At 48.1% G+C, this 20,153-nt stretch overlaps 2 protein-coding genes across 7 annotated transcripts in view; both read right to left on the minus strand.

Annotated features, from left to right (window-relative positions):
• The window catches only part of VWCE (von Willebrand factor C and EGF domains), a 448,320-nt gene that overhangs the window by 194,157 nt on the left and 234,010 nt on the right, over positions 1 to 20,153 (minus strand). The gene's annotated exons all lie outside the window — the stretch shown is intronic.
• LOC137538100 (4-galactosyl-N-acetylglucosaminide 3-alpha-L-fucosyltransferase 9-like) overlaps positions 1 to 20,153 on the minus strand; it is a 67,485-nt gene that overhangs the window by 46,931 nt on the left and 401 nt on the right. The gene's annotated exons all lie outside the window — the stretch shown is intronic.

A 20,153-nucleotide genomic window follows, 5' to 3' on the forward strand; every position in this document is an offset into this window, starting at 1 on the left:
GCCGGACGTGCAGCTACCTGGGAGGCCGACCCCACATTGGAATCCCCCGCCACCGGACTGGCAGCCACCGACCACACAGCAGATGGCAGGAGACAGGAGGCTCTCAGGCTCAGACTGGCCTCGCCACTCACAGCCACCGATGGATGACACCCACTGCACAACCTCTCCCGACGGACCTGCAGCCACCAACTCAGCCCCTGCAGTTCCAAGGCACAGACTCAGCCCCCGCAGCTTATGGGCACTCAGCCCCGCAACTCAAAGGTCCCGCTGCTCAAAGGTCCTGCTACCTACCCTGTGGCAGCTCACCTTCTCTCGGCGGCCTGCTGTACCTCCATGCCCCTGCTTCTATTACATGGCCCGCTGCTCCTGCCCACACAGATACTCCAAACCAACTGGCCCCTGAAGCAGCCAGCAGACAGTCGCTGCTCCCATTGAGCTGGCCCCACAGCCCTCTCGCCAGCCGAAGGTACTTAGCCACCCCCACTGCTGCTAAGGAGCACCAACAAGAGAACTCCTGCACCAGAAAACTCCAGAATTTCCCTACCCTACCTCCCTCAGCACTGCACCCCTACCAGCAAAACTGCCAACTTGCTGCTATCTGTGCTATCTGAGCTAACTACTTTGACCTATGCGCCCCATACTCCTTGTTACCTGGAGCCATATAACAGGATGTTTTTCTCCCCTGTGCGCTACACACTCTGCCCATCCACTGCGAACTGCCTTGTATAACTATATGTAGAAGCTTTCCAGAGGCGCCAAAAGAATAAAAGTCACTTAAATGAGCTTAAAACCGATGGGGCAGTGGTGGGCCTATCCCATCCATGCAGACAAAGCAAACAAAGGAAGGACTGTGGCATCAACAGTCAAACACCAATTTATTTATACTCCACAGTAAAAATAGGCAACGCGTTTCACGGGCTCAATCCCGCTTCATCAGGCCAATCAAAAAGGAGCATACAGCTTATCAGCATCAAAACCACACTGAGCGCCTCTGTTGCCTTGTATAACTGCAGTGAACTTACCTTTTTGCCTATCATGTGCCACTGTGAATTAACTTGCTTATGATCTATGCTGCCTGATGCTTCCACTTCTCTATGCTGTCTGAGGCTACCTTATTACCGCACCAACTGTGTTGTTGTTGCTAGTATAATATTGTACTGCCTTGCACTGCACTGCATATTGTTGGGACTCCTGTACTCTGTACTGCACTGTTTCGCACCGCACTGTGTTGCTGGAGTATTCCTGCACCATCCTTAACTGCCACAAAACAGCCTTGCTGCTGCTATTATACTTGTACTTCATAACATTGTGCTGCATAACATTGTCTTTCTGTGGGATTGTCTTGCTGGTAGGATCTCTGTACACTGTGCTGCATTGGTTTGCCGGAGTATTCCTGTACAACCCTATATTTGCCCCTGTTGCTGGCGGTATATCGATCTACACCAATGCAAAGAAACGCTACCTAGGCCCTAAGTTGCCCGACCACTGATCCCACCACCTAAAGTCAAACCGACTTAGTACAATGAGAGCTTGCACTGGGAGGGGCATTCCCTGATGTTGGGACCCTAAAAAACACCATCTGGGACCACATAAACCACCTCGCAGGCAAGCACAAGCACATAGACCCAAGCCCTACAGAGCAAAGCAAGCAGGAGCACTCGTAAGGCTAAAGAGGTATGGTCTGTGTTCAGCCATTCCACCCATCCTCCTAGCGAACGTCCGCTCACTTCCCAACAAGCTTGACAAAATACAGCTACTAACCCACAAATCCTCAATCAAGAGCAGCAACCCTATTCTATGCTTCACCGAGACATGGCTCAATGACAACATACTAAACTAATCTCTAAACATACCGGATTAAACTTCCTACGAGCGGACAGAGATCCCACCTTAGCTGGGAAGAAGAGAGTGGGAGGGGTCTGCTTCTATATCAGCTCCAAGTGGAGCCATGAGTCGACCATTCTGACAAAAACCTGCTCGCAAGACCTTGAAGTTCTCCTGGTCAACTTAAGACCTTAGTACTCCCCCAGAGAATTTTCCTCTTTCGTACTAGCAGGGATCTACATCCCCCCCTAATACAGATACCAGATGGTATCGCTCTCTAAGCAATACCATCTCAAAATGGGAAACAAACCTGCCAGACTCCCTCTTCATCATTATGGGTGATTTCAAGTAGGCCAATTTTCACTCAGAGATGCCATGCTATTTACAGCACATCATATGCCCCCCCAGGAACCAGAACACTCTAGAACATTGCTGCACCGTCTTCAAGGGCGCATACAAGGCTACAACATGAGCGGCCCTCGGCAACTCGGATCACTGCCTGGTCCATCTGATCTCCACCTACACAAGGTGCCTTGAGACCTGCCACCAGTCATCAGGACTACCAAGGACTACTGAAGCAAAACAAACACTAAAGCCCTGCTTTGACTGCACTGACTGGTCAGCCCTTGTACCATCAAATGGCAACCTGGATGACTGGGCAGACGATGTTATGCAGAGCCAAAGAAGCAGCCCGGAGGAGCAGCACCTTAGAAGAGCTAAGGTTAGCCAAAAACATCCTCAACAGAGAACTGAGAGTTGAAAAAAGGAAGTTCTCTGACAAACTGCAGCTGAGCCTCAGCTCAAAAAACCTGTGCAAAGTCAGTAGAACCCTCTCAACGCACGACTCCCAGCACCAAGCTAGCTGAAGACCTGAACAAGTTCTACTGCAGGTTTAAGGGGAACCAGGTGAGCCCACCCTTAGACTGTACTCACCACCTCCCCCTTGACCCCTCCATATCAACCAGCCCTGCCCCCCCCCCCCTCCCGGCTACGCTAGTGGTGGAAGATGCTGAGATATTAAAAAACCTTTGTAAACTCAAACCCAGAAAGGCACAAGGACCGGACGATGTGTCAAACCTCTGCCTGAAAACCTGTGCAGTCCAGCTGGCCCGAGTCCTTACCACTCTGTTCACACAATCTCTGAAAGAACACAAGGTACCCTCCTGCCTAAAGAAATCGACAATCATACCAATCCCCCAAAAAACAGTAGCCACTGACCTGAATAACTTCAGACCCGTTGTACTGACATCAAATGTCATGAAGGTTTTCGAGAGGTCAGTTCTGTCTCACCTAAAACACACCACCAGTGACCTGATCGACCAATACCAGTTTGCCTACAGAGCAAATAGGTCTGTAGTGGATGCCATTAATATCAGTCTAGAGCACATTCTAAACCACCTAGACAGGCCAAACACCTATTGCCAGAATGCTCCTCCTAGACTTCAGCTCGGCATTCAACACCCTTAGCCCTGACATCCTCTTCAGCAAACTTGCTAACTTCAATGAACACCCCAGCGTCTGTTGATGGCTGATGAACTTATTAACAAGCAGAACTCAAGTCATCACGCTCAACAACTTCTCCTCACAGGTGTGAGTCACCAACACAGGTGCTCCTCAAGGTGTGTCCTGTCCACTATTCTATTTTCGCTATACAGGAACTTCTGCACCTCTATGAGCAAAGTCATAAAGTTTGCAGACGATGCCACCATCATTGGCCTTATAGACGAGAATGATGAACATGCCTACTGCCAAGAGATTGAAAACATTTGCAACTGGTGCAAGGTGAACAAGCTTGTCCTAAACACAGCTAAAACAGCACAACTGATCCTAGACTTCAGGATAAACTCCCTTGAACTTCACTTGGTCCTCATCAAAGGCACAGAGGTCACCAGAGTCCCACATGCCAGCTTCCTAGTCATCACCATCTCAAGCGACCTGAGGTGGGAGGAAAATGCCACCAAAATCCAGAAGAAAGCCCAACAACGGCTATTCTTCCTTCAACAGTTAAAAAAGTTTGGGATGTCGCAATACCTACTTCTACTCTGAGACCATCAAGTCAATTCTATGCTTTTCCATAATCATATGGTATGCAAGGGCCTCCACAAGTGACACGCTACAGAGAACTATAAAGCCTGCAGAAAGCATCATCTGCAACCCCCTTCCACTCAATCTGCTTGACTCCACCAGACTGCGTTCCAGAGCTGTCAGGAAAGAAAAAGACCCCTCTCACCCCAGCAACCGCTACCTGAAACCTCTCCCATCAGGCCACCGATATAGGTCCTTACCCACCAGGACCACTAGACACAGAAGCTCCTTCTTTCCCCTAGCTGTTTAAAACCTTAATCTATGCCCCTCTTGATCCCGTGCCAGTGGGCACCTGGTATGCCAATTCAATGTATACTATGTCTTGTCCCTGGTACTACGACCACCTCTCTTTGTACAGAAACTGTATGCCTTTATCTTGTATTGCACTATATTGCCTCCTTGTAGTGCAAATGTATGTCCTTATCTTGTATTGTACTGAAACGCCTCTAGTGTACTGTAATTCCTCCTTGTACTGCAAATTTATATCTTTATCTTGTATTGTACTGTACTCCTCTGTTGAGCTTGTGTGTGCCAAAAATTATTCCATGTACTATCAGTACTTGTCGAAATAAACCTGTACTGATGCTGGTTCTGATTCATATGTGTGTACAAGGCTTTAATGACTAGATGGCCAAGCCTATGTACTGTATGAGAGGTTTTGCTTAGTATCACTAAATATTGGTGGTGTATATAGTCAGATTTCTCTCCATCATTCTTATGTGGGATTCATTTTTAACCTGGGGTTTTTGCTATTAAGATGAGGGTGGGGATGAGGGTGGGTCTGGCTAGCTGTAGGTTGCAAGGCAGACGTACAGGGTACTTTCATTTATTCACACACAAATGTACTGCTCGGGATCTGGTGTCTAGTTAGATTATAGATCTATTTGATTGGGTTTAGTCTATTAAAATCAAACTTTGGTTCATGTTTGAGAATTTAACGAACTAGTTAATATCTGAAGGCTTGCATACATGCTTGACTAAAGTCGCCTTAGCTGACAATCAAGTGTGTGTAGAGCAGCCCCCGACTGCTGACTCCCAACCCCCAAGTGATCCGCCCAGCAGATCTACTCACCCGATCAGCGGTCAACTTGTTTGAAGATGCCGTTCCCCCACCCGCCGTGTGATGTCACATGCACGCCGCTTCGTCGTCTCTCCACCACCCGGTATAGATACAGTATGCGTCATTAGCTACACAGCTGACACACCTCTGTACTGGCAGGCCCATCAGTGTCACAACAGGGAAATCGGGTCCCGATCCCAGATGGGATCGGGACCCAACAAATCACAAATCACATGTGTGTGCACCTTCAGGGCCGGTTCAAGGGGCCCTGTGGCAAGCTTTAGTGTTGCCCCCCCCCCATTACCCCTCTGCTCCCTGGGGCCCTGCTGCAAGTATATTAGCAGCCATAATGACCTTATTCTCGGCTGGTGAGCGGGCGGGCAGCGGCTGCACTCAGAGACACACTGTCTCTCTCTTTCTCTATGACCTGGCGCATCATGTGTAAACACACGCCGGGTCATAGAGAAGGAGGGAGACAGCGTGTCTCCGAGTGCAGCCGCTGCCCGCCCGCTCACCCGCCGGGAATAAGTTAATTATGGCTGCTAATATATAATATACTTGGAGCAGGGCCCCAGGGAGCAGTGCGAGCGGGGGGGGGGGCTGGAAATATCGCAGGGTCGGCGCTGCTGGGGCCTCAGCAGAAGTCGGGGCCCCATAGCAAATGCCCCTTTTGCCTCTATGGTAGCGCCGGCCCTGTGCACCTTTAGAATGTAAGTGTCAAACCTCTCTCTCTCAATGGCCCATATGCAATTCACTTTTCTCCTGAGTTTTCTTCTAGGAGATGATTTTTTAACTTTTTTTAGAATAACTTTTCAGCAATTTGCAATTGAAAAAGTACCAAAAAGTAGGTGAATAGTGCCACTAAAATGATTTAGAGTACTTTATCACTTGATGGTGGTTTAAAAGGAATTTTATTAATAAAGTGTGAAAATCTCACCTAGGAGAAAACTTAGAAGAAAAAGTGAATTGAATAAGGGCCAACGTGCTTTATTAGTGCTGTGTGATGTATGTTTTTTTCCACCTCTTTGTACAAGTCATTAGCCATTCTGTTGTGTATTACCTGTATCCAATTTATGGTTTTTGTATCTGTATGTACTATGTGCTCTATATTGTACAGCACTACAGCATATGCTGGCGCTATAAAATTTGAAACAATAATACATGCTGGGACACCATTGCATTTTCTGAAACTGATCTCACTCATCCCTACTGATAATTCTTTGTGCCGCCAGCAGCCATAACAGAAAGCTTATTTTTTTTAGCAAATGTTTGTATCGATATCTTGTTGGAACTCAATAAACAAATATTAAAAGAAATGCTACCTTTTGCTATCTACAGAGCCGCCACTATCATTCCAATGAACGCTGCACTATGGAGTAGCAAAGTGAATGCTGTTGATCATACTTTAAAGTGGTCTGAAAGCCAGAATTTCTACTTTGCTCTAAAAGATTCCTCACAGCTTGAAGGCTACTATCCCAGAAAAAAATGCTAGCAGATCACTGAAATGCTTAAACAAAGCACTTTCTCCTGCTATTCCACTTCAAATCCACATCCAAACTGGAGATAACAGTATATTTTTACTTGTTAAACACAAATGTATCAACTCTGGAATGTAAACAAACACTCTCTGCAAAACTGTCTCTGCTTCAGGCACACACAGAGTTCAGAATAGCTCATTAGAAGATTTTAATATATAATAAAAAGCAGTTGTAATAGAAAAAGAATAAAATGCAATGCCAGCTTTCACGGCAAGAAAAACTACTCTTTGGAAACTTGTAATTTGTAAACCGACAATATTACGTGTGCACAAAAGCAAATATGATAACTGTATGAGTAATAAAAAGTAGGAAAACACATTTTATTGAATGTTATGTCAGAGTTTTAGATCACTTTAAGACAAGGTAAACCGGTTTCTATAATGCCTTTGAGACAATAAACTTTTGGCAGACGTGACACAGTTAGCCATTAAATGATGTAAGGATTGTGAAAACACTATCCTACTAGATGACTCTGGGAAAACAACTCTGAACATCTATGGAAATAGGAAGGGTGTAGTCAGATCGTTTACAGTAAATGTGTTTGTTGAGGCACAGTTCTTTCATATGCATTTAACTAAATAGTCTAATGAATTATGTATAGAACATTTGAAATCACAGTATTAAAGAGGAAAACAAGTGGTTGGCTGCCAGGCGTAGCACAAGGTTTTTTATATGCATTTAATAGAAAATGATTATAAATAATTATCCATTAAAGACACCCATAACATTAGGAATTATAGGCCTATATCCCTATGAAATATGGATAATAAAATCATAACTTCAATTGAATAGTAGATTTAATAGCTGTCTCCCCTCCATGGACCACAAGGACCAAGTTGGGTTTGTCTGTTCCGTAAAACCTCCAATAGCTCTTTCATATGTAACAACCACTTTTTCATGTCCAGGTGCCCCCTTGGGCTGCAGCTACCCAAGGCCCGGCCCTTTTGTGCATTTCCAGAAACTCTGCCCTGCTCATGACAATATACGTTCCAGACCTTCTCCCATTTTGGAATCTATGGTGCCTTCACAAACATTATCTCATGCCTTTATTTTAACCCTTATGCTTCTCTTAAAATCTAATCTGCACAGCACTCCCGCTTCCCAATTTACATAAGTACATGCCAAGGCTGCCCCCTTTCTCTGGCCTTGTTGTGTTGTGGAAATAGAGCCCTTAGCCTAAAGTATTCACTTAAACCCTGATATTCAAGGATACTGCATTGGTGTTGTTCACATGAAATTGGATCTATTTGCGGATTACCTGCTTGTCTCTCTTGTTAACCCCCAAACTGCTCTCCCAAATTTATACACACTTTTATACACGTATAAAACATTCTCAGGCCTATCCCTCAATCAGAATAAATCCCAGGCAATATTTTGTAATTACTCTTCATAGATTGCTTAGGGCATAGCAGAGTCCTTCAAGATCCAGTATAAAATAGTATATCTTACAGGTACTTGGGTATCAACCTGTGCACTACTATGAATAACATGTACTCGCAAAACTATATTCACTGGTTCAGGAAACTCAGGCATGATCTACAACAATGGGACTCATTCTCTTTGTCATGGACAGGCCGCACATATGTGATACAAAATGACTCTACTACCTCGTCTCACATATTACTTTCGCACTCTTCTCATCCTTCTAAATTATTCTGATATACGCCTATTGCAGAGATGTTTTGAAATGTATTTGGGCACACAAGCAAGCAGGTATACCAGCAAAAGTCATGCACTGGAATAAACAGCTAGGTGGCTTCTCTGTCCCGAACTTCAATAAATATTACCACACCTCTACATTAACTCCTCTCCCTATGATTTATGCAGGACAACATATCCCCCTTTGGGTTATATTAGGAAACGAGAGGCTGCAACCCTTCTCCTGGAAAGGCATACTTTGGTCCACCATCCCAAATCTCAATGATTACAAATTAGTGCCCCCCAACGTCTTATACTCTACAGCTATGGAAACATCTGAGACGCACCTATGCTCTACAGTCAAGCTCTCTCCCCAACCATGAAAGTCTTTAAAACCCAGATTTCCCTCTCGGCTTGGACTCCAATAATTTCCTCGTATAGAAATTATCTCAACTCCCTTAGCTGAATAGTAGCTGCTGGTAAAATACCCACTATGCAGCAAATATCTCTTTCATATTCTGTCCCGTTAAATTAGCACTTTCAATTCCAACAAATATATCACTATCTGCTATCCTTGCCTCAACCCTCTGAGGACCATAAAACTACTCAGCTGGAATGTGATTCTACTAGAAAGGGAGCACTATCACTTGTACTGTATATGCTCACTTCAACTCTCCCCCTCAAGATCAAAAATTAGCATTTATGCAGAAATGGGAGAAGCTATAAAGCTGCTGAACTAGAGACCTTCTTGAAGGGACTCCGAGCTCAGAAAAAAAAGGAAAGTTGTACTCACCAGGGGCTTTTTCCAGCCCAGTGCTGGTCGGGAGGTCCCACGCCGGCGTCCTGGCTCCTCTCCTTCTCCCCGCTCCGGAATGGCTGGCAGGCCGCAGCCCGGGCGACACTCTCCCGAGTGTTGGGCTGCTTCTTCCGCATATGATGCGGATTACGTCACACGCCGGCCGCCTCGCGTCATCACGGCGGCCGGCATGAAAGTACTGCGCATGCGCGCTTTGTTCGCGCATGCGCAGTACTTTCACGCCGGCCGCCGTGATGACGCGAGGCGGCCGGCGTGTGACGTAATCCGCGTCATATGCGGAAGAAGCAGCCCGACACTCGGGAGAGTGTCGCCCGGGCTGCGGCCTGCCAGCCATTCTGGAGCGGGGAGAAGGAGAGGAGCCAGGACGCCGGCGTGGGACCTCCCGACCAGCACTGGGCTGGAAAAAGCCCCTGGTGAGTACAACTTTCCTTTTTTTTCTGAGCTCGGAGTCCCTTTAAAATTACTCGACAGGACATACCTAGTACCCCCACGGTTAGTACGCTGTTACCTGGGAAATCTCATCTGTGCTTTATGGGAAGTCAGGCTTTGAATACCATGGAAAATATATGGTGGTCTTGCCCAGTAGCTTCTAAATTCTGGTCGCAAATAGCCAGATTAATTTTATTCATTTTCGTAACCCAATTTCAGAAGGACCCAAAAATCTTCCTACTAGGCTTCAAGGCTGATAAGACTAAGTACCCCAAACACAGGCTAATCCAACATGTACTTATTTACGCCAAGTTTACTTAGCCTCCCTGTGATCTAAGCCCACTTTGCATATTACCCATGTGCTGACCAGGTTAGACAGAAAACACCTCTCAGAAAAGCCTGGACTGGGGCCGCAGGACCTGGGGAGGGCACGCATGATGGGGCTAAATTCGCCTCCATCCTGGGAAGGGGTTAAGCTGGGGAGCCTCGGTGAGTCACATCCGGACTGGCCAATCGGGTAATAGAAGGGGCGGGACAGGCAGGAGAAAAGGGGTTAAGTAGTGGGGTGGAGCTAGCGGCGGCAAGGTTCGCCGGAAAAGAGAAAGTTCAACAGCTCTCCCTCGTGCTGTGCGGCGAATCTTTAACGGCCATCTCATGGACGTGGAGGCCCTGATTGCACGGATCCGCCAGGAGGTGGCCGTGCACGGCGATGAGTGGGTGACCGGCCAGTTGAACACGCTGGATGCAGCTCCGGCCTCAGTCGCAGCGGGGGTGGCCACGAGGGCTCGGACGATCCGCCCTCCTGAGCGCCTCAGTCCGGATGCCTCCCCCAGAGCCCAGCGCCAACATGGGAGCCCCAACGTGGACCCTCCAGCCCCCCGCCAAGCGGCCAAAGTCAGGAAGCAAGCAGGTGCAATCTCCAGCATCGGCGAGGCTCTACCGGAGGTGCCCGTAGCAAGCCTTCTCCAACTGCACCGCCGGCGCCTTCTGTTTCCGCCACAGCGGCGGTTCCCCGCAAGGGGGGCAGGCCTGCTCAGCGCTGGAGTGACTCCTGTTAGGATATATAGATTTATATATCTGCTGCCACTTACAGTAATCTAAAAGTACTGCTGCTGCCACCTACAGTACAATTCTAGTACTGTATTCTAGCTGTATGGTAATGTTGTGTCTCAATAAAGTTGGTTGTTGTTCCTCTGACCATGAGGCTGAGTTAACATGGTGTCAGAAGCTGGGAAGAGAACTGGGTTTTTTTTCACTACTAAACTGCATCAAACAGGACTAAAAGCTGTCCCTGCATACTACTAGCATCTTAGCAGCCACACAGAGAGAAAATGGCTACAAACAACATACCAGTTCCGGGTGCAATGGCCTGCATAGGAGACCTGGCAGCAAACTGGAGATTCTTCAGATCACAGGGGGAGGATTATGAGGTTGCTACTGAACTGGACAAGAAAGACTCCAAGGTAAGGGCTGCAACCTTACGCTCAGTGATGGGGAGAGACTGTCTGCGTGTCTACCAGCACCTCACACTGTCTGACACTGACAAGCAAGATGTACAGAAAACACTGGATGCATTACAGAGCTATTTCATGCCTGCCAGGAATAGAGTGGGGCCGAACCTCCGATTTTAGGTTCGCGAACCGGGTTCGCGAACTTCCGCGTAAGGTTCGGTTCGCGTAAAAGTTTGCGAACCGCAATAGACTTCAATGGGGATGCGAACTTTGAAAAAAAAAATTATGCTGGCCACAAAAGTGATGGAAAAGATGTTTCAAGGGGTCTAACACCTGGACCCCCAGCTGGAGGAGTGGGATACATGCCAAAAGTCCCCGGGAAAAATCTGGATTTGACGCAAAGCAGCGTTTTAAGGGCAGAAATCACATTGAATGCTAAATGACAGGCCTAAAGTGCTTTCAAACATCTTGCATGTGTATACATCAATCAGGTAGTGTAATTAAGGTACTGCTTCACACTGACACACCAAACTCACCGTGTAACGCACCGCAAACAGCTGTTTGTGTAGTGACGGCCGTGCTGGACTGGTGCGCACCATGGCGAGAGTGCAGGTTTTGGTGGCTTTACAGCCCATATGGTCGCCTGGCTGATGAACAGAACTGGTATGCAGTGGCGGGTTCACTGAACAGAACAGGTATGCAGTGGTGGGTTCACAGAACAGGTATGCAGTGGCAGGTTCACTGAACAGGTATACAGTGGTGGGTTCACTGAACACAACAGGTATGCAGTGGCGGGTTCACTGAACAGGAATACAGTGGAGGGTTCACTGAACAGAACAGGTATGCAGTGGCGGGTTCACTGAACAGAACAGGTATGCAGTGGCGGGTTCACTGAACAGTACAGGTATGCAGTGGCAGGTTCACTGAACAGGTATGCAGTGGTGGGTTCACTGAACAGGTATGCAGTGGTGGGTTCACTGAACATGTATGCAGTGGTGGGTTCACAGTACAGGTATGCAGTGGTGGGTTCACAGAACAGGTATGCAGTGGCAGGTTCACTGAACAGGTATGCAGTGGTGGGTTCACAGAACAGGTATGCAGTGGTGGGTTCACTGAACACAACAGGTAGGCAGTGGTGGGTTCACTGAACAGGAATACAGTGGCGGGTTCACTGAACAGAACAGGTATGCAGTGGCGGGTTCACTGAAAAGTACAGGTATGCAGTGGCAGGTTCACTGAACAGGTATGCAGTGGTGGGTTCACTGAACAGGTATGCAGTGGTGGGTTCACTGAACAGGTATGCAGTGGTAGGTTCACAGTACAGGTATGCAGTGGTGGGTTCACAGAACAGGTATGCAGTGGTGGGTTCACAGAACAGGTATGCAGTGGCAGGTTCACTGAACAGGTATGCAGTGGTGGGTTCACAGAACAGGTATGCAGTGGTGGGTTCACAGAACAGGTATGCAGTGGCAGGTTCACTGAACAGGTATGCAGTGGCAGGTTCACTGAACAGGTATGCAGTGGTGGGTTCACTGAACAGGTATGCAGTGGTGGGTTCACTGAACAGGTATGCAGTGGTGGATTCACAGAACAGGTATGCAGTGGCAGGTTCACTGAACAGGTATGCAGTGGTGGGTTCACAGAACAGGTATGCAGTGGTGGGTTCACAGAACAGGTATGCAGTGGCAGGTTCACTGAACAGGTATACAGTGGTGGGTTCACTGAACAGGTATGCAGTGGTGGGTTCACTGAACAGGTATGCAGTGGTTGGTTCACAGTACAGGCATGCAGTGGTGGGTTCACAGAGCAGGTATGCAGTGGTGGGTTCACAGAAAAGGTATGCAGTGGCAGGTTCACTGAATAGGTATGCAGTGGTGGGTTCACAGAACAGGTATGCAGTGGTGGGTTCACAGAACAGGTATGCAGTGGCAGGTTCACTGAACAGGTATGCAGGTATCCAGTGGGCTCACTGAACAGAACAGGTATGGTGGGCTCACTGAACAGAACAGGTATGCAGCCAGGAACAAGCTAAGCCTAACTAATCTTTCCCTTTGAGAGACAGTCTGCAGCAGCTCGCCCTACTCTCACTAACGCAGGCACACGAGTGAGCGTAATGGCCACCGCTGCCTGCCTTTTATTAGGGGGGGAGTGGCTCCAGGGGCTAGTGTAGCCTAATTGGCTACACTGGGCCTGCTGACTGTGATGTAGAGAGTCAAAGTTGACCCTCATGGTGCATTATGGGGCGAACCGAACTTCCGCAAAAGTTCGCCTGCGGGACACGAACGCGAACCACTGAAGTTCGCATGGAACCGTTCGCAGGCAAACCGTTCGGCCCAACTCTAGCCAGGAACACCATATATGAGAGATATGTCTTTAATACCACAGATCAAGGTCAGTCAGAGAATATAGACCAGTATGCCACAAGGCTGAGACAGCTAGCTGCTACATGTGAATTTGGTGAATTGCATGATGAACTCATCAGAGACAGGATAGTACTTGGATCAAGGGATATCAGTGCAAGGAGAAGAATGCTGAGGGTGTCTGACTTGAACTTACAAAAAGCTATAGACATGTGCAGAAGCCATGAACTCACAGAGCATCAGCTACAGACAATGCAAGATAACAAGGTAGAGAAAGAGACTGTGCATTACACTACAAAGTCACAGTACAGAAAGGAGCAGACACCCAGAATGAGAGCACAAAGCAATGCAGGAGTGAGCAGGAACTGTAAATACTGTGGAAGCAGTCACACCAGGGGCAGAGAGTACTGTGCAGCCTATGGAAAAACATGCAGCAAATGCAAAAGACTACATCACTTTGCTAGTGTCTGCAGACAGAAAAGAGAAGTGATGCAAATTACTTCAGAAAGGGAAAACAGCAGCTCTGAGGAATCTGTCTTCGCTGTCATACATCAGATTGGATCAGTCAGTTCCACAGGATCACAGTGGTTTGTACCTTTAGAACTCAGCATTGGCAGACAAACAGGCAAGCGAATACTCTGCCAGCTAGACTGTGGGGCCACCTGCAACCTTATGGCATACAAAGACTATTGCAAACTTACTAAAGAAATCCACACTACACTGCAGAAGAGTAATGTAAAGCTGAAATGGTACAATGAGACATATATGACACCTGTGGGACAGTGTACTTTGCACTGCACATATAAAAAAAAAAAGATACAGACTTATATTTCAAGTTGTCAAAGCCAACCACAAGCCACTCCTGTCAGCAGATACTTGTCAGAAAATGGGCCTTCTCACGCTGAATATAGAGCAAAATGTGTTATCAACAGAACATAATGATCTAAAAACTGTTCAAGATTCACTACTAACATATGAGAAGATCACAGCAGACTATAAAGATTTGTTCCAGGGTCTGGGATGTCAGGAGAATATCATTTAGAAGTGGACACAAGTATTACACCAGTGCAGCATCAGCCGCGCAGAGTGCCAGCTCCTCTCAAGGCTGAGCTAAAGCAAGAAATTCAGCGCTTAGAGAAACTTGGAGTACTCAAAAAAGTCACAGTGCCCACACCATCGATAAGCAGCATGGTTGCAGTTAAGAGACCAGGCAAGTTGCGAGTGTGCATTGATCCAAAGGACTTGAACAAAGCAATAAAAAGGTCACATTATCCAATGCCCACTATAGAGCAAGTGCTGCCTAGCTTAGCAAGAGCAAAAGTATTTTCAGTTTTAGATGCCAAAGATGGGTTCTGGCAGGTCAAGCTAGATACAAAAAGCAGCTACCTCACTACATTCTGGACGCCTTTTGGAAGATATCGGTGGTTGCGCATGCCTTTTGGATTAGCCTCAGCTCCAGAAGAGTACCAGCGGAGACAACATGAGGCAGTAGAGGGCCTGCCAGGAGTGGAAGTTATTGCTGATGACATCTTGGTATACGGTTGTGGAGACACCACGGAAAACGCTACAGCAGATCATGACAAGAACTTGATTAGGCTCCTGGAGAGAGCAAGAAAACTTAACCTGAAGTTAAATAAACAAAAGCTGAGACCAAGATTGTCGTCAGTATCCTATATGGGACATATACTATCTGAGGAAGGTCTGCATCCAGATCCAGAGAAGATAAGAGCTATTTTGGAGATGCCAAAGCCAGAAAATGTACAGGCAGTCCAGAGACTTTTAGGTTTTGTAAACTATCTTGCAAAATTCCTGCCTCACTTATCCGATGTATGTGAACCCCTCAGGAGGCTTACTGATAAAGACAGTGTATGGGTATGGCAAACCGCGTCTAGTTAAAAATGGCGCCGGCCAAAAAATGGCGCCCCCTTCTGCCCGATATATGTTTAAAACGATATTTATCGTTTTAAAGGTTAAAATAGTGCAGAACGAAATTTATCGTTTTAAAACTGTTTTTTTTTTTTTTTTTTTGGTCCTGCCTGAACGATATTTATCGTTTTAACCCCTGCTTTGCTGCCGTTTGGAAAATATCTGCCCGCCGGCTTTAATGTTTAATAGCAAAGCCCCCTTAAAAGCTAAAAACACCAAATTTGCAGGGAATGTTAAGAAGAATATTGTGAACAAGAGGAAAAAAAAATCTTTCAAAAAGACCTTATAGTTTTTGAGAAAATCGATTTTGAATATTCTTCTTCTGACCGTGGGAAAATTAAACGCCCGCCGACTTTAGCGGTTAATAGCAAAGCCCCTTTAAATGTCAGAAACACCAAATGTGTAGGGAATGTTAAGAAAAATAGTGGGAACACGAAGAAAAAAAAATTGTTCAAAAAGACCTTATAGTTTTTGAGAAAATCGATCTTAAATCTTCAAAGGAAATGTAACTATTTAACCTGCCTGGCGTTCTATTAAGATCGCCAGGCAGGCTGCGGGAGGGTTTTTTTTTAATAAAAAAAAAACTATTTCATGCAGCCAACTGAAAGTTGGCTGCATGAAAGCCCACTAGAGGGCGCTCCGGAGGCGTTCTTCCGATCGCCTCCGGCGCCCAGAATAAACAAGGAAGGCCGCAATGAGCGGCCTTCCTTGTTTTGCTTACATCGTCGCCATAGCGACGAGCGGAGTGACGTCATCGACGTCAGCCGACGTCCTGACGTCAGCCGCCTCCGATCCAGCCCTTAGCGCTGGCCGGAACTTTTTGTTCCGGCTACGCTGGGCTCAGGCGGCTGGGGGGACCCCCTTTCGCCGCTGCTCGCGGCGGATCGCCGCAGAGCGGCGGCGATCAGGCAGCACACGCGGCTGGCAAAGTGCCGGCTGCGTGCTGCTTTTTATTTCAGCCAAATCGGCCCAGCAGGGCCTGAGCGGCAGGCTCCGGCGGTACTGGACGAGCTGAGCTCGTCCAGACCGCCCAGCAGGTTAAATCGCGTACTGACATTCCCGTGGAAACTTTTCCCGCCGACTTTAGCAGTTAATAGCAAAGTCCCCTTAAATCCTAGCAACACCAAATTTGCAGGATATGTTAAAAAGATACTGGGAAACAATATTTAAAAAAAAAATTTGAAAAATTTTATTTATTTTTTTTTTAAATTAAAATTTTTGGGTTATGTTCAGAGTGTGGGAAAAGTTTTGAAAAAAATGACGTGGGGTCCCCCCTCCCGAGCCTCTGTAACCCCTTGTCTCCCATGCAGGCTGGGATAGCCAGAATGCGGAGCCCCGGCCGACTGGGGCTTCGCACCCTGAGCTATACCAGCCCGCATGGTCCATGGTATGGGGGGGCTCTGGGGGGGAGGGGCGGCCAAGCCTCCCCCTCCCCCCCGGAGCCCTTGTCCAATCCATGGACAAGGGGCTCTTCCCCACCTCCGGTGCCCCAGGAGGAGGTGGGGGCGACGACTCATTTGATTCAATACAAAAAGAACCGGCTCATTTATGAGCCGGTTACTATACCTTAGGATGCGTCCTGTGCGGACGTATAGCTGCCAGCTCCGCTGTCTCTCCCCACCTGCCTGCACCTGTCACCCTCACCTAGGGTGGCACCCATGGGTGCACCAGGTGCCAGGCTAGGTGAGGGTGACAGGTGAGGAGGCGGGGAGGACAGCGGGAGCCGTGCTATGCGTCCCTACGCAGGACGCATTGTAGGGTATAGTATTTTAATTGGCGTGGGAGATCTGCAATCAAGCTATTTGAAGATCGCAAGATAAGAGGATATTGTTAATCGTTGGATCATTTCCGAGGATATATTGGCGTGGGAACATTTTTTTAAAGGTACAGGTAAGTATTTGTGGTTAATTAAGATTATTAAAATACTTTTCTCGTGGTTGTGTTTTTATTTCATTTAACCCTTTGTTGAAATGGGGAAGGGGTACAAAGTAGCCCTATACTCATTTCTCCTGGGAGGGGGGTGGGCATCTGTGGGTCCCCTTCTTAAAGGGGACTCCCAGATGCCACCATGAAACCCCCCCCCAGGGAGTCGTCGCCCCCACCTCCTCCTGGGGCACCGGAGGTGGGGAAGAGCCCCTTGTCCATGGATTGGACAAGGGCTCCGGGGGGGAGGGGGAGGCTTGGCCGCCCCTCCCCCCCAGAGCCCCCCCATACCATGGACCATGCGGGCTGGTATAGCTCAGGGTGCGAAGCCCCAGTCGGCCGGGGCTCCGCATTCTGGCTATCCCAGCCTGCATGGGAGACAAGGGGTTACAGAGGCTCGGGAGGGGGGGACCCCACGTCGTTTTTTTTTTAAATTTATTTCCCACACTCAGAAGATTAAAAAAAAAATTTGATAGCAAATTTAAAAAAAAAAATGACGTGGGGTCCTCCCTCCCGAGCCTCTGTAACCTCTTGTCTCCCATGCAGGCTGGGATAGCCAGAATGCGGAGCCCCGGCCGACTGGGGCTTCGCACCCTGAGCTATACCAGCCCGCATGGTCCATGGTATGGGGGGGCTCCGGGGGGGAGGGGCGGCCAAGCCTCCCCCTACCCCCCGGAGCCCCTTGTCCAATCCATGGACAAGGGGCTCTTCCCCGCCTCCCTTGCCCCAGGTGGAGGCGGGGGCGACGACTCCCTGGGGGGGGGGTTCATGGTGGCATCTGGGAGTCCCCTTTAAGAAGGGGACCCCCAGATGCCCACCCCCCTCCCAGGAGAAATGAGTATAGGGGTGCAGGAGTACCCCTTACCCATTTCCACAAAGGGTTAAATGAAATAAAAACGCAACAACGAAAAAAGTCCTTTAATGTTCTAAATTAACCACAAATACTTACCTGTACCTTTAAGAAAAAAATCCCACGCCAATCAGGTCCCACGACAGTATCCTCTATCTTGCGATCTTCTGATACATGTTGATTGAAGATCTCCGCCGCCCCGACGCCACACACGCCGCCTCCGCCGCCAGTGGCGGCTCCAGCTTCAGATTTTTGGGGGGGCTCAAGAGGGGCACAATGGCTGGCAGGCGGGGCTCATGGGGGGAATTTGCGGCGCGCGAAGCGCGCCGCGGCGACCATGTGGGCGTGGTCATGACATCATGTGGGAGGGGCTAACTAATGTATTTGTACCAGCTAATGTAGTTGCATAAAAAAAATATAAAGTATATGCACATAATGACAGACAGCGTTTCCCCAGCAAATGCACGTAATGACAGACAGGGTTTTTCCAGTAAATGCATGTAATAAGAGACAGCGTTTCACCAGTAAATGCACGTAATGACAGACAGCCTTTCACCAGTAAATGCATGTAAGGAGGGACAGCGTTTCCCCAGACAGCATTTCACCAGTAAATGCACGTAATGAGAGACAGCGTTTCACCAGTAAATGCACATAAGAGACAGCTTTTCACCAGTAAATGTATGCTGAGGAAATCGAGGGACAGGGGTGTCATGCTGGGAGGACAGGGGGTATTGTGAGCTGGGGAGATCCCAAGCACATGACACCCATGTCCCCTCCAGCACAAAACCCCTGTACTCCCAGAAAATCACACCCCTGTCCTCTCCAGAACATGCCAATACTGTCCCTCTCAGCACATCACACCCCAGTCCCCTCCAGCACCTCACTTCACTGTCCCCTCCAGCACATCACACATCTGTCCCCTCCAGTACATCACACATCTGTCCCCTCCAGTACATCACACATCTGTCCCCTCCAGTACATCACACACCTGTCCCTCTGTAACCCCAGCAGCACATCTCATTCCTCCCTCTAGCACTGACCCCATCCTTCAGCCCAGGACCCCAGAGCAGCTGGTACTTGAGTGGCAGCAAGAGAAGTATGTGGCTCCCATGGTCCTGGGTCCGTCTGGGGGGTGTGGAGGAGGAAGAAGCCATCTACTGCTGTTGCATCGCTGCTTAAATATACCCCCCACCCTCATTTTCCCCTGTGGTGGTGCTGCTGCTGACGCTAACACACCTCAGATTGGCAGCGAGCAGGAGATAGGAGTCAGCCAGAACAGCGCATTGCAGCCACGCGGTGAAATCAAATGCAGGAAGTGATATCATCGGTCACGTCCAGCATTTAAAGTCCACCGTGCGGCTGCTATGCGCTGGTCTGGCTGATTCCTATCTACTGCTCGCCGCCGATCTGAGGTGTGTTAGCGTCAGCAGCAGCACCACCACAGGGGAGAATAAGGGGCAGGTGCGTTGTCAGCATCCCAAAAGATTCGGGGCACTTCTGGGCACCAATAAAAAGAAACCGTGTGACATGCTGTGGTGTTTGTGGGCATGGCAATGACAGGTTATATGTCACCATAATAAAAAAGAATAAGGCTAGAAGTTTTAGAGCTAGTCTACTTTAGGAGACCCAGCAGGAAACCTCATAGGGAACAACTCTCCAATCACAGCACCCTTTACCCCACAGAGCATTGTGATTGGCTGAACAACGTGGGCGTAGTTTATTACAACCTATCTGAAACCTACAAGTTCAAGAGCATGCCATCCACCCAATCACGTTAGCTAGATTTCCTGCTGGGTCCCCTAAAGTAGATTAGCTCCGAAGTCTCCTATAGAATCTTCCCACATAACAGCCAAAATATCTCACACATAGCAATTTTTAGGCAGCAAATCCCCTATTTAGCAGCTAGGCACTACATCTACCACATAGTAATACAGCTGCATATGTCCCACATAGTACAGTAATTAGGCATCCATCACATAGCAATAGGACTGCATGTATCCCCCATTTATACCCCTGCATGGCAGTTAGGCAGCATAACCCTCTGCACAGTAGTAAGGTAGCAGATGGATAGTAGGAAGTAGGATAGTAGGAAGTAGAAAGGTAGCAGATGGATAGTAGGAAGTAGTAAGGTAGCAGAGCACACAGCAATTAGTGACACATACCACTTAATAGGTAGACGTTTCCCATATAGCAATTAGGCACCCTGATTTTGCACCATATCATTCATATAATAGGCAACAGGTTAGCTATTA

Source organism: Hyperolius riggenbachi, chromosome 11 (assembly GCF_040937935.1).
Source record: "Hyperolius riggenbachi isolate aHypRig1 chromosome 11, aHypRig1.pri, whole genome shotgun sequence".
Taxonomy (NCBI): domain Eukaryota; kingdom Metazoa; phylum Chordata; class Amphibia; order Anura; family Hyperoliidae; genus Hyperolius; species Hyperolius riggenbachi.